General features: G+C 38.8%; 1 protein-coding gene and 1 non-coding gene across 13 annotated transcripts in view; one reads left to right on the forward strand and one right to left on the reverse strand.

The window, feature by feature from the left end:
* The window catches only part of mbl (muscleblind), an 822,695-nt gene that overhangs the window by 20,721 nt on the left and 787,496 nt on the right, over nt 1-14,478 (forward strand). The window lies entirely within an intron of this gene.
* LOC136877842 (5S ribosomal RNA) lies at nt 5,597-5,715 on the reverse strand. Its single transcript, XR_010860794.2, has one exon. It is a non-coding gene; the product is annotated as a 5S ribosomal RNA (ribosomal RNA).

Here is a 14,478-nt window from a genome sequence, read left to right on the forward strand (position 1 = left end):
GTGGAGTAGATGGAGACAAAGAATATTAAGGATATCAGTCCATTTTGTGAGTTAGCAGTTGCGATTATTAAGAGGAAGTAAGGGCTGGGCAACAATTCTCTCTCATATTGTGAGTGAAAATAATGAAAATAATATGAAATAAAATACTTCAAATATCAACCTACAGTAGTATACTCCTAAAAAGAGGGGATCAAGAGTGACGTTTGAATGTTACGGTGTAAATAATAATAATAATAATAATAATAATAATAATAATAATAATAATAATAATAATAATAATAATAATATATAATCTTTGACTTTTTCCGTAACCTCAAAACAAAACGCAACTGCTTTAAAGAAACTGAAAAAGACCTAGTAAAATTAAGAATTATAGAAAATCATTATTTCATCGAACGGCTAAAGTAATAACTAAAGACGAAAATATAAGGTTCCAACACAAATCTACATTAAAAGCCAAACCTATTATCGAGGAAAGGAAGATCAGAAAGAATGAAGAAATATTGGGCACTAAGAAAAGAACAACACACAGAGGAATGATAGATTCAACGTAGGTACCCCAAAGAAGGTGAAACGAAAGAGGAAGAAGAAATAATAATAATAATAATAATAATAATAATAATAATACTATGAATAAAGTCGGCAATAGGAAAAGCACAAACAACTGGGCGGGTTGGCCGTGCGGTTAGGAGCTTGCATCCGGGAGATAGATGGTATTCCGGGGTTTCCCATTTTTTTACACCAGGCAGATGCTGGGGATGCACCTTAATTAAGGCTGCTTCCTTCCCAGTCCTAGGCCTTTCCTAACCCTTCGTCGCCATAAGACCTATCTGTGTCGGTGCGATGTAAAGCCAATTGCAAAAGAAAAAAAAAAGCACCAAACAGAAAAATGATTCAAATATACTATAAAAGGAAAGAAATGGATTACGTCCTGATAACCTGAAAGAGTGAAAACAGTTATTGAAATGTAGGATAAAGTAAGAAACGTAGGAGAGAATAAAGACGTCGCATTGTCACATCATATTGAAACAACGGTACAGTAAATAAGTAGGCCTATGTCTCTCTCTTGGTAGGCTACCCCTCTATGGATGGCGGGGTGGGGTGGTAGAAACACCCACGGTATGTCTTGCCTGTCGTAAGAGGCGACTAAAAAGGTCCCCGGGGGCTCTGAACTTGGGAGTGTGGGTTGGCGACCACGGGGCCTTAGCTGAGTCCTGACATTGCTTCCACTTACTTGTGCCAGACTCCTCACTTTAATCTGCCCTATACCCCTCCCTTGGTCAACTCTTGCTCTTTTCCGACCCCGACGGTATTTCTTTGATCGATATCTTCTTTTTTCGAAGTATCGGATCCGTTCCATTTTTTTCTCCGATTAGTGTTATATAGAGGATGGTTGCCTAGTTGTAATGCCTCTTAAAACAATAATCACCACCACCACCACCACATCTCTAGGTATATCCATGTACTTATTTTCTCCCGCCTTTCGTAGCTTATTTCTTAACTTGATTTTTTTCATTCTTTGAGAAATCGGAATTCTTGTCCCCTCAGAACGGTTATTAGTTAAACATCAGTTGATCTGTCAGTCACCGAAACAAAGTGTCTGTAACTAATTTCAAGATCAATAATTTCCTATTTGGATGAATGTAATAAGTATTGTTAAATTGTTAACTTTTTTCTACTCGGATGTATTTAATAATCACCGTTTAAGACTATTATTCTATTTGGATTAATTTAATAAGCATTGTTAAAGACTGAGAGCGAGTGCAGAAACTTTATTTTGTTATAATTAAGTAGGCCTACTATTGTGTTTGCTTTTGTTTTCATTAAGAACTATTGTGTTCAAGTACAATATTTGTAAAGCATATTATGTTTTAGCTGCCGGAATCCATTAATTTCTCTTTTCTCTCATTCTCGATCCTATTTTGCGTATAGGCTATCACTTTAATCCATTGTAGTATCAAATATGACTCGTAGGTTCCCCTATCTGGGTCGTTCAGGATGCAAGGCAGCTAAATTCAGTCATATGACACCTTTGTCCTTGGAGGTTATATAGCTGGTGGACGTGAAAAGTTATAAGTAACGGTAATTTGAAAGGAGGTAATCTTTCATTAGGTAGGTGCAACACTGAAAGTGAATCAAATTAGCATGCTTAATTTAATTTCCGAGAATTCCGCCTAATGTATTACTATAGTAATCCCAGCGAAAGTTCTCTCATTCTTCCATGCAGCTCAGAATTAGGAAAGTAAGGCACGAAGTTGTGCAATATCCGTCAAGCCTGTTAGATCGTTCATACTCCAAGTTGATTAACGGTTCTCTTTTTCATCGATTTGCAAAAGGTCAACTTCTTGACACATCAGAATGGATAACAGTACACCCCAATTAAGTTTTGTTCAGAGAAAATGGTATTAAAATTAAGATCGATCTGAAAACAGCTTTCAAATTTGTGACAATCCGCGGCGACGGTATGAGCTAACAAAAAGAATTGGATCCTGTGTGTCATTCTAAACTTACAAATGTGTTAGTGAATTAATCAAGTTGATTCTTTTAAGTTTATTGATTTTGATATAAGTCCAAGGACAGACGAAAAGAAATGATTACGAATATACAGCCTGTACAGTTTCAAGATATACTTATCATTCCATACCAATTTGTAGCCTATTTCATTCCCATTCAGCTCTTATAGTAGACTCCAGAAAATGTATTATTTTTATTATTATTATTATTATTATTATTATTATTATTATTATTATTATTATTATTATTATTATTATTATTACCATTAAATTACGATCAGTGGTGGACAGTAAGTTGGATATTTACCAATTGTATTTCAGATCACAGAGGGATGCCAGGATCATATTTTTAGTATGTGTAAGTAGGGTAAGTGAAAAATTCCGCGGTAGGAATAGACAGTTATGTTTTGTAGGTCTAGAGAAGGGGACTGAGTACCAAGGGAAAATATGCTATCCATGTTGGGGAATTATGGGTTAGGGGTAGGTTATAACTGACGCAATGAGAATTTATGTCAAGTTACAGGGGTTTGATAAGGCTGTAATCTTTCTTTCACCTTTGTTTTTCATAGTATACATGGATCATGTAGCCTATGGCAGGGAAGGTTTCAGTTGGGTGGAAATATAGCAAGCAGTTCGCCGTATGCCGACGACTTTGTCTTAGTAGCAGACAGTGCAATTGTAATGTCTTGGGAGCTTGAAAGGCAATGCAGCGTGTAGGCCTATGACATTTCCAAGACTAAAGTAGTAGCCTATCAGTAGAGAGGAAACCTAAGGGTACTGATTGTCAGGTAGGAAATGTGATATTGGAACAGGTGGATTAAGTATTTGGGATGCTGTCCTCTTCCAAGATGGTGGTATACTGAGCGACACAGAATCAAGATGGAGCGAAAATAGCGCAGCGAACACGCAGTTCCGATCAACGGTAGTTTGTAAGATAGAAGTTAGCTTCCGTACGAAACTTTACGTTTACATTGGTCTGTTTTTAGACCGACTTTATTGTTCGGGAGTGAAAGCTGGATGTATACATTATATCATATTCATGAGTTGGAAGTCACGGTCATGAAAGTAGCGAGAATGATTTCAGGTACAAACAGGTGGAACAATGATAGGAAGGTATTCTGAATGAGGCGATGAAGGTCCAGTTAAGATTGAACTCGTTAGATGAAGCTGTACATATAAACTGGTTTCGATGGTAGGTGAGGCGAATGGAGGAGGAAATGTTGCCAAGGAGAATAATTGAACTCGGCAATGGAAGGAGCGGAGTAGAGGATGACCAAGACGACGATCGAAGAGGTGTGAAACTAAACGAAACCACACAGCTAGTAGGGAAAAAAGATGAATGTGGAGATGCATAGTTAATTCACAGAGGCTTGCAGACTGAACGCTAAAAGTCATAACAGTCTACAGTCTGCTTATTGTATGATCTTTTTGGAAAGGAGCAAGCATCATTGCGAGTTCACGCATGCGTTCTAATGCTGGTAACGGACTTTAACTGAGTAAGCTTATGGCGTGCGGCCCCAGAGTAATATTCCGGGGCCGCAGCACTCTTTATATCTTACGGGTCGTGCGCTGGTCTAAATTTTGTCAGTGGCATTTATTGGTACTGCTGTACGACATAACATCCGAAGAAGATACATTGAGTTGGATATACAAAGGACATAGAGTGCTTTATCAAAGGTACTAAATGTTATTGTCGGCCCCTTTTAGGGCTGCAATAATACAGCTACAGATCTTAACCACTTTCTATACCGTATGGCCTCTACAAGCAAAATTCTTTTATATATTTCTGTTAATGACCTGGGAAATGCTGGAATGATTTAGGTACTATAATTTAGTGATTAATGAAGAATTAATATTTTATAAATAAAATGTAATAGATATTCCTTCACATCGTTCCTGAAGGCAAGTATACCATCCACCGTTGTGGTTATGGACAGGGAACAGGTATATTTCTTCAGGGAGAGGGTACGGAGCATTACCTGCTGCACTAATCCTTGAGAAAGGAAGGATAAATGGTTCGCAAAAATTCCCTTGCTCCGCCTCTTCTAAATGTACGAAGTAGATGATTGGCCAAGAGCATTTCAAAACTCCCAAACCATGCAATGCCGCGGTGTGCCTACCTTGCACGTTGTCCTTATTGAAAAACTGACTCATACATCTATTCTTACGGATCTTATTATTATTACAACTTCCCCCATGCGGAGGCTGCCACAAGGACAAAGTATGTCGACTACACAGTATTTTGTCTTCTAAGTTACTGTTGACTTTGCTAGTGGGTAGAGATGTGAATCATAATGCCAACTCGAAAAATTAATTTCAGAAGCCGTATTTTTTTTTCATGTTGTTTAACTTCGCACCGACACAGTTAGGTCTTATGGCGACTATGGAATAGGCCTTAATTAATGTACAGAGTGTGAAGTTGGGAAACCACGGAAAGAACTGCCGAGAGTGGGGTTCGATCCATTATCTCCCGAATGCTGGATACTGGTTGCACTTAAGCGACTGCAGCTATCGAGCCCGGTGAGAAGCCGTCTCAATACACCTTGGTATTACCATGGTTGAAAATTAGCTTTGCAACTAATATACCAACATCAAAATTAACAAATGACCTAAATATAGAAAATTATTTAAACAGGATTTGAGGTCAGGTCGTCCGAAAGTTCTGGACCAATCACGTTTTTGAACAATGAAAAACATGTCCAGTAGGGCATTACGTCCAGCAGGACACTTCGTCCAATCTTATTTCGTCCGTTATTTTAAATAGAAAATACTGTTGTAAGTTGCATACAGATATGCTAATGCCAAAGATTTTTTTTTTTTTTTTGCTAGTGGCTTTACGTGGCATCGACACAAATAGGTCTTATGGCGACGATGGGATAGGAAAGGCCTAGGAGTTGGAAGGAAACGGCCGTGGCCTTAATTAAGGTACAGCCCCAGCATTTGCCTGGTGTGAAAATGAGAAACCACGGAAAACCATCTTCAGGGCTGCCGACAGTGAGGCTCGAACCCACTATCTCCCGGATGCAAACTCACAGCCGCGCGCCCCTAACCGCACGGTCAACTCGCCCGGTAAAAGGGAATTGAGCCAACGGCGAGTGGTATTCCCAAGCGGTCACTCATCCAAGTACTGACCACGCCCAATGTTGCTTAACTGCGGTGATCGGACGAGAACCGGTGTATTCAACATGGTATGGCCGTTGGCGCCAAAGAATCAGGTAGGCCTATGCTAATTTATTTCTCTTCATTGTTTCTTCGGATGGATTAACTTTCACACGATATGAAATGGCCCTCGGAGATATGTGTGAAGTCTATTTCCATCGTTGTACAGTTGATATTGTTATACCCTCTCTTGATTGTTCAAATATTTGCCGTTTACAGGAGCCCTGATATTTCTCTTACCTGCTAGAAGGCGTGTAATGTCTTGCTCATTCTGCGTATGTTCCTCCTTCAGAAAATCGATAAATCTCCATAGCGATAGATGGTACACCGCCATCAAGTTTTGAAACTTGTGCCAACCTTCCACAGCATTGTTCGTTCTTTGTATTACACTGATCGTACACAACTGTCTTGGGGGAGGGGCGAGGGTTCACCGTGCTCCTAGCCCGCCTGTTGGCGACGATCGTTAAGTCGTCAAGTGTATCTTGTCTGACCTCATAGTATCCGGTTTGAGTTCCCGTTGGTGGAAATCACCATCAGAATGTTGGCCGGCAGGATAGAAGAGGTGATGTATACAATCACTAGATTCCGTGCTAAAACCATGGATCCATTTTCAGACCTCGCCGCATTGTTTATATAGTGTGAGGGCATATGACGCTGTAGAAGCTGATTCGTCCGTCAGGGGTAGGATATGTGGCGTCACTGGTTTTCACTCTCCTCTACCTTTTGATTCCTTAGTGAACTTTTCGGCTTAATACAATACTTTTCTGCCGGTCCCCTGGTGTAGGGGTAGCATGCCTGCCTCTTACCCGGAGGCCCCAGGTTCGATTCCCGGCCAGGTCAGGGATTTTTACCTGGATCTGAGGGCTGGTTAGAGGTCCATTCAGCCTACGTGATTACAATTGAAGAGCTATGCGACAGTGAGATAGCGACACCGCTCTAGAAAGCCAAGAATAATGGCCGAGAGGGATCTTCGTGCTGACCACACAACACCTCGTAATCTGCAGGCCTTTTTGTTTTATTTTGTACTTCGTTTCGAAATTCCTTCGTTGAATAAATAATTTTGTTTTATTTTAAATTTATTTTCCTTTCAATTTATTCAGAGAGGATGATTACCTAGTTGTACTTCCTCTTAAAACAAAAATCACCACAATTATTATTATCATTCCACATTTAGACGCGAAGGTCGCCCATTGGCGTGAAATAGAGAGACCTGCAGCAGGCGAGTTGAACATGTCCTCGGATACTCGGGCCCCAAAAACCATACGATAAATAAATAAATAATATAAATAAATACCGCTCTCATTCGTCCTTGAGCTCGAATTACCCTGATGTACACACGTCCAAAGTACTCTATCCCGCCGTCCAGGTCAACTGAAACCGTCTCTGTATTGCTATTAAAAGTTTCGAGTACCTCATCCTTCGGTACGAGGGTTAGTCCAAGTAGCAACGGAGCTTCTGCACGTGTAGGGTTTACTACTACTTATTGCCTGCCAGGATATGTCGCCCAAGTGATTGAGAAAAATGGAAGAGATGTTCTCAACAGTTCTGTAGTTGTATTAGGAAAAATATCTTGTTCTTCTTTCATATTCACCAGCTGAAGTCCATCGTACTAATACGTGGGTCCAAAATGATTCTTGTTTGTCGAACAGCATCGACAACATGCTGGTAAATTGACCTATATGTATATTCAGTTCTTCAGGGAGTTAATGCGTTCAATAAAGGGAAGACATGTCCTCGAAATACTCCATGAGAGTAAGCAACTGAGCTAATTATGATGGCGAACTTTTAAATGTGCCGTCAAAGAAAATAATGTCAGTGGTTCCTAATTCTCAGATTTTCTGTAGTGGCGAACATATGAAGACTATTATCGTCCTGCAAATCAGAATTGAAAAAAGAAATTGATCCTGATTTAATGCCACTGTATATTTTTCCAGTATTTCAACACCAATTTATTAAATTTATAGGAGTTCGAGACCTCGTACTATTCTGCTACCATTTTACTTGCCTTCACAGTCTTCTTCCCGGGTAGCATAAATAAATCTTCATCTGGATCAACTCGACTTACTACCGTACGTATTATCTGTGACGGTAGGCCGTGCATATTTTCTAGTGACCTTCTCTAGATTTTTTTTTAATTTTTTTTTTTTTTCTCCGATCTTCACCGCTGGCATCATGCGACTGTTACTGATAGCCCACGTCATCTTTGTACACAGTGATGTTATCTAGTCGGCAGTTGTAATGCATCCGGCGTTGCAACTGTCTTCACATTCTTATTAGCAGTGTGAAAGTGGTAACAGTAGTTATTTAGAAGAAGCATTGCTTTTCTCCTGTCACTGAACATGATTTCCGCCTAGTCAACTCAGATAAATTCTAGTAATTATATGCTGAAATCAACTCAGGCAACGTTGACAAATACAAGTTACTCTGGAAACAGAATGTGAATGAATGTAACAATCAGAAATTACAGATTACTGAGAAATCAGAATGTTGTGGACTGACTGACTGAGATGGGCCGAGTGAGGTTGGATTATTGGACTATTGGGATTGGGCAAAATGCCCTAGTGGACAAGAAAACTGTTGGACGTCCTTTAGTAGTCGATAAGACAAAAAGTCTTGGACGACATGCCCTGAAACCAAACATAATAACAAAATTAATAATCCAGACTGATTATGTAGGTAATATTTCTACATGAAACCCTTAAAAATAATCGTTTTAAATCTAAGATCTTTTAAATTAATGGGGAAGTGAAAATTTTATATTACGCAGACGTTCAACTGCCAGACGAAGACATTCTTACAGCGTTTTAAACAGTTATAGAACAACGATATATTCTGGTGACGACGCAGTTTGTCACAACAAAGCGACAATGATGCTCGAAAATGTATTAATATAGTCTGAACAACAACCTGACTTGGCACCGACCAAAGTCATGATGGTGAAAAGGCTATGAAACCGGGCAGCACGTCACGTTACTCGTAAGCTGGAACAACAGAACTCACAGCATACTTTAGATGAAATGATGTACAGTACTTCTAATTGAAGTCGAATTTATACTATATTTACTGTACTTACATGTATTGTTAAATGTAGATACGTATTTTTTTTAATGTATATAAATGTGCAAAACTAGGTAGCATATATAAAGTGTGTTATTTATGTCGTTAACGAATGATCCGGATTATTCAGATTTTCTGTCATGCGGATCGGACCGGGTCCCGTTTGAGCCGAATAAAAGGGGAATTAATATATTTCTGATTGCCGAAACCATTTTTTGCACCCGAGTGAAAATGGATTGTGGAGGATTGGATATTGAGGAAGCTTCTTTATGAACTTGGTGGCTTGTCTTTCATTATATTTTAATATCTTTTTCATCCTTGGTTTCGAGTTTTAACATTCAGTATAGGCCTATACCTCATTTATTGATCTGTCTGTAGACCTAAGTACATTTGCTTTTAATCTCTTAGTATTTCTGTTCAACGATAACCAGTGAGCACATTTTACACTGAATGAAATAAGTCTTGCAGTCCGGTTCCTTGGATGAATGGTCAGCGTTATGGATTTCGATTCATTTGGAGTCAGAAGATGAGACCAAATTAATGGTGTTTCGTTTATTTCCATTGGTTTTGGTATGGCGGAGCATTGATTGGATCAAAAATGGACGACCTTGTCTGCTCAATCTAATAGTGTGTCTAGTTCAATTATTTTACTGTGAAAGGTTTAGTAGCAGCTCGGATGTTCTTGAGCCAGGTTTCCTTTTCGGTAGTTCGTTGGATCCTCCATTGGGATCTTGGTTCTCCCAAAGGAGTTACTGCAGTAATCGAGTGGAGATTTTGCATGTTGCGAGTTCTTTGGAAAGGATCCCTTTTGATCGACATAGTATCCATTTTTTTACATACCGAGTTCTCAAGTTGGTTCTTATGCCGAACTTCTGGTGGTCGATTTGGTTTCCGTTAATTCTGGGTCTTGAAGTGACCTTTACTCCATTTGGTTTCCGCACGTTTTGGGCCTTGAACTATAGTTATATCGAGAACAGATACCGGCTGCAAACAGCCAATATCCACGTGCAATTTGGGTGGAATGTTCAAGTTCGTCACGTACCACTAATTGCTGTGAATATTTACCTCGCCAAATGGAATGGACAGTTTAACGCTCTACATCCCAGTATATTACAACTGACGGATGTCCTCAAGGAAATGCAGTGTGGCACTAACATCAAATTAAAGAGGAAGGATAAAACCAGGCCTAAAAGCAGATTGCTTACGTAGAGAAATGGATTGAGAAGTTAAAAGAAGGCATTTTAACGATAGGCTATTTATTCTTAGATCACGTCTTGTTTTACATTTTTGCCGTCCGCGATTTAAACATTTTGGACCTCAGTTCATTTTAATGATATTTATTTATTTATATATTTATTTTTACGGCCCCACGATGTAGGGTAGTGTGCCTGCCTCTTACCCGTAGGTCACGGGTTCGATTCCCGGCCATATCAAGGATTTTTACCTGGATCTGAGGGCTGGTTCGAGGTCCACTCAGCCTACGTGATCATAATTGAAGAGCCATCTGACGTTGGGATGACGGCCCTTCTCTAGAAAGCCATGAATAACGGCCTAGTGGATTCGTTGTGCCGACCAATCGACACTTCGTAATCTGCAGGCCTTCGGGCTAAGGCAGAGGTCGCTTGGTAGGCCATGGCCCTTTGCGCCATGGAATTTGGTTTCGATTTATTTTGCTTCGAAACTAGGGAATTAATTTGATAACATTTTTAACCATATTGCACCCGTCCACCTCCCGAGTCCCAGACTAGCATTTATTTCAGGGGTGTCGGTTCATTATTTAAGTCATCAAATATAAATATAGCGGCATAAATGAACACGGGAATGAACGGAGCAATTTAAAATTAAAAATGGGGAAGGCTCGATTGTAAACTTGAATTTAAGGACTCCATGATAGGACTAGGAAGTGACTGTTAACTTTAAAAGGGGCATCATCTAACTACAATTAAAAAAAATTATGAGAATGGTTTCCTTTGAAATAATTTGCCAGAAGGAGCAGTTTATTACGCCATCCGACGTACGAAACTTTGATACATTTGGCAACGATATTTAAATTTCCACACATGTGACATAAACAAATCACTTGCTGTACCGCAAGTGGTATCAATATGTTGCTGGGTTGCTTCTGAAAGAAATTACAAGTGGAGTATAACTTACGGATCGATTCCATTTGAATCGAACCGTTGTTCAAGGATATAGCTTCCTTCTATCGGGAGCCCGAGCATAACCCATGTTACGGTCCGCTTCCCGATTTAACTAAGATGATGTACTCCGGCTATATACATTTTTCCGAGACCGGTACTCGGACTGGGTAATGTTTCTCGTGAATTACGAAAAATGGATTACACGGACAGTTCCTATCTTACGATGTCCAGCTGATGCCATACCACTGAATTAGCATTTATATTTTATTTACACCTGATCTGAGATGTTACAAAGTAGCCTCAGTAGACTACTGCCACAGATGAGATAACGAGAAGCGGTGGGAAATACCGTGCGGAAACCGTACGATAACGAGGTAACAAATGACTATAATATTTATCATTCTTATTATTCAACATACGAATAGAGGGATGTTGTCACCAATTAATTTAATCCACTATCGTCAGAATATTATTTATCATGAAATTATCATCCTTGAAATTATTATTATTATTATTATTATTATTATTATTATTATTATTATTATTATTATTATTATTATTATTATTATTATTATTATTATACTCAACGGTTCCTGGCACTGTCACGTTTGATTAATATCGTCATTATTGTGTGGGACGCAAACACAGATGGTTATTACTGTTATTATTATTATATCCCTCTCGTGGTTATTATTATTATTATTAATGAATAGGTGACCCAAGATATTATTATTATTATTAACGTCACACAAGATATTTTTATTATTAATGTTACTCAAGATTATTATTATTATTATTATTATTACTGAATCGGTCACTTCCGCCAAAAATGCATTAGGATATCGGTCGCAATTACAATTATTTCACTGATCAACCAACGACATCATTACTGTTATTATTATGACAATTATTATTAAACTGGCCGCGATGATTTGACATCGTCCTAACATTGTTACTATGATTATCGGTTGCATATTATCCTTTAGATTCCCGTTTAACATCTTTATCAACGCTTATTTAATTAAGGCGGTCCAATCATTTATCTACAATATTATTTATTATTATTATCACGACATCATGATTGTCATCGCTCGTCATTACAATGATTAAGGCGGTCCAATCATTTATCTACAATATTATTTATTATTATTATCACGACATCATGATTGTCATCGCTCGTCATTACAATGATTACACTATACGATCATTTATGTGGACTCTGAACTCTCATTATCCTTAGATCCGTAGTATCTCGACGAATAGCTGTGCAGTCTATTTATTTCGTACATGCTGTCACGGGTCCGAATTCTACCCGCTACGTAACTCAGTATTTCTCTGACACTGCCCGTACATTTTACACTCATTTCAATATCCTAAGTGTCTCTCGTACGGAATTTATTTCCTTTTCTATCTCAATATTCCTTGATTCATTTATTTCTCACAGAATTATCAACTGACTTATTAATTTACTTCTGACATCGTACGACCTTTTATTATCTGTCTGCAGATTCTTTAACATTTTTCTATCTCATTTTGATCTACGCCTTAGTTCGTTCTCCACAAATAATCGTAACATCTTGAAATTATATTTACCAAAATTTGACAATCATGGTTTCGTAATATTAGTCCTACGTGTTCCGGCTAATGAATTGCAACTTTAAGACACGACATTTATACGTAAAAATACATTGGACCGTGATTTAAACCACACGTTCATTAACATGTACGGATTATTAGCACTGATCTACATTTCAATATTATTAATTTATCAAGTTAAATTACCACACACTTTAATTCCGAATTAAAAACGACATCCCGTCATTAAATGATTTCCGACAAAATCAACACCTGATCACTTAAATTTTATTATTACGCACGGCTCACTAAATTTCCGATATCACATGAATTATTATTATTTCCAAATTTAAAAAAGTAGTTTTATTTTTATTTATTATTATTATTATTATTTTTTAAAAAAATTATTTCGCCTGTTACACGGTAGTCCACTCTTAATATGTTTAACGCATAACCCCTTTTACAATTTCGATTTATTCTGGCACTGATCAATCCAGATATGATTTACTTGGAAATTTTATTATTATTATCGCTTCTCCCAAATTTAACAACTTCACTTTGAAAATATGAACATACTAATCAACAACAAAACACAACTGGTATGACGAGGCTGGACTTTCCTTCAGTGTCATTACGTCGCTCGTTAAAATGACAAACACATAAGGACATATCGGGTCTATTTAACTATAATAACCAAAATCAAATGTAAAGAACATTATTCTTGACTACAAAGAAAATATGAATGCATGCATGACTTAACGTACTACCCTATATATACAAAATTTACATCTCCAACAAACTGAATACATAAAAAGACCCGATTATTTACATTGTTATTATTTACTACTGTCCGTGCTACAAATTTAGGATGGGGTCGTTAAGCGACTCATCTTGTTACAGAAGGTAACCAAGTCTAATCAAATTATTCCCATTTTTCCCATCACGATAACATTTCCCAAATATTATTTACATTATGTACTCATCTTAGTTTCTCGGTATTCCATTACAGCTTTGCAGATGAGAGGCTCTTTTCGGCCCCTCTCTGCTATTTACTCCTCCATTCTTGATGGCGTAGTTCCACAAAAGATTTCCTGGCACATTACCATTTTACACTAATACCTTAATTATCACAAAACTTCACCATTGACAACGTTAACACTGAACACTTTAACTTTTATATAACAAATTAATATCCTAGACCCAAAAATTTGATATTTTACACTATTTTAATCTTCGTCCAATTACCGCACAATGGACCTGGACACGTACGACGAGGTGTCAAATTTTACGCCCGTCGCGATTTATGTCGTCCGACGCGATACGCCCGTTTCATACGGCACTCTTGAAGTGTTCATGATAGCGGTTCGAAATTCCAAAGTACAGGCTATTATTCCCTTAAAGTACTGTTCGTCACACAGTATGTTATTTACGTACTTATTGTGGTACAATTTACACTGACTGACAGAGCAAATGCAACACCAAGAAGGAGTGGTCAGAACTTTATGCCAATTGCAGGGTAGACTGACGTCACTGAGGTATGCTCATGATGTGAAATGCGCCGCTGTGCTGCGCACGTAGCGAACGATAAATGGGACACGGCGTTGGCGAATGGCCCACTTCGTACCGTGATTTATCAGCCGACAGTCATTGTAGAACGTGTTGTCGTGTGCCACAGGACACGTGTATAGCTAAGAATGCCAGGCCGCCGTCAACGGAGGCATTTCCAGCAGACAGACGACTTTACGAGGGGTATGGTGATCGGGCTGAGAAGGGCAGGTTGATCGCTTCGTCAAATCGCAGCCGATACCCATAGGGATGTGTCCACGGTGCAGCGCCTGTGGCGAAGATGGTTGGCGCAGGGACATGTGGACACGTGCGAGGGGTCCAGGCGCAGCCCGAGTGACGTCAGCACGCGAGGATCGGCGCATCCGCCGCCAAGCGGTGGCAGCCCCGCACGCCACGTCAACCGCCATTCTTCAGCATGTGCAAGACACCCTGGCTGTTCCAATATCGACCAGAACGATTTCCCGTCG

Source organism: Anabrus simplex, chromosome 7 (genome assembly GCF_040414725.1).
Source record: "Anabrus simplex isolate iqAnaSimp1 chromosome 7, ASM4041472v1, whole genome shotgun sequence".
NCBI lineage: Eukaryota > Metazoa > Arthropoda > Insecta > Orthoptera > Tettigoniidae > Anabrus > Anabrus simplex.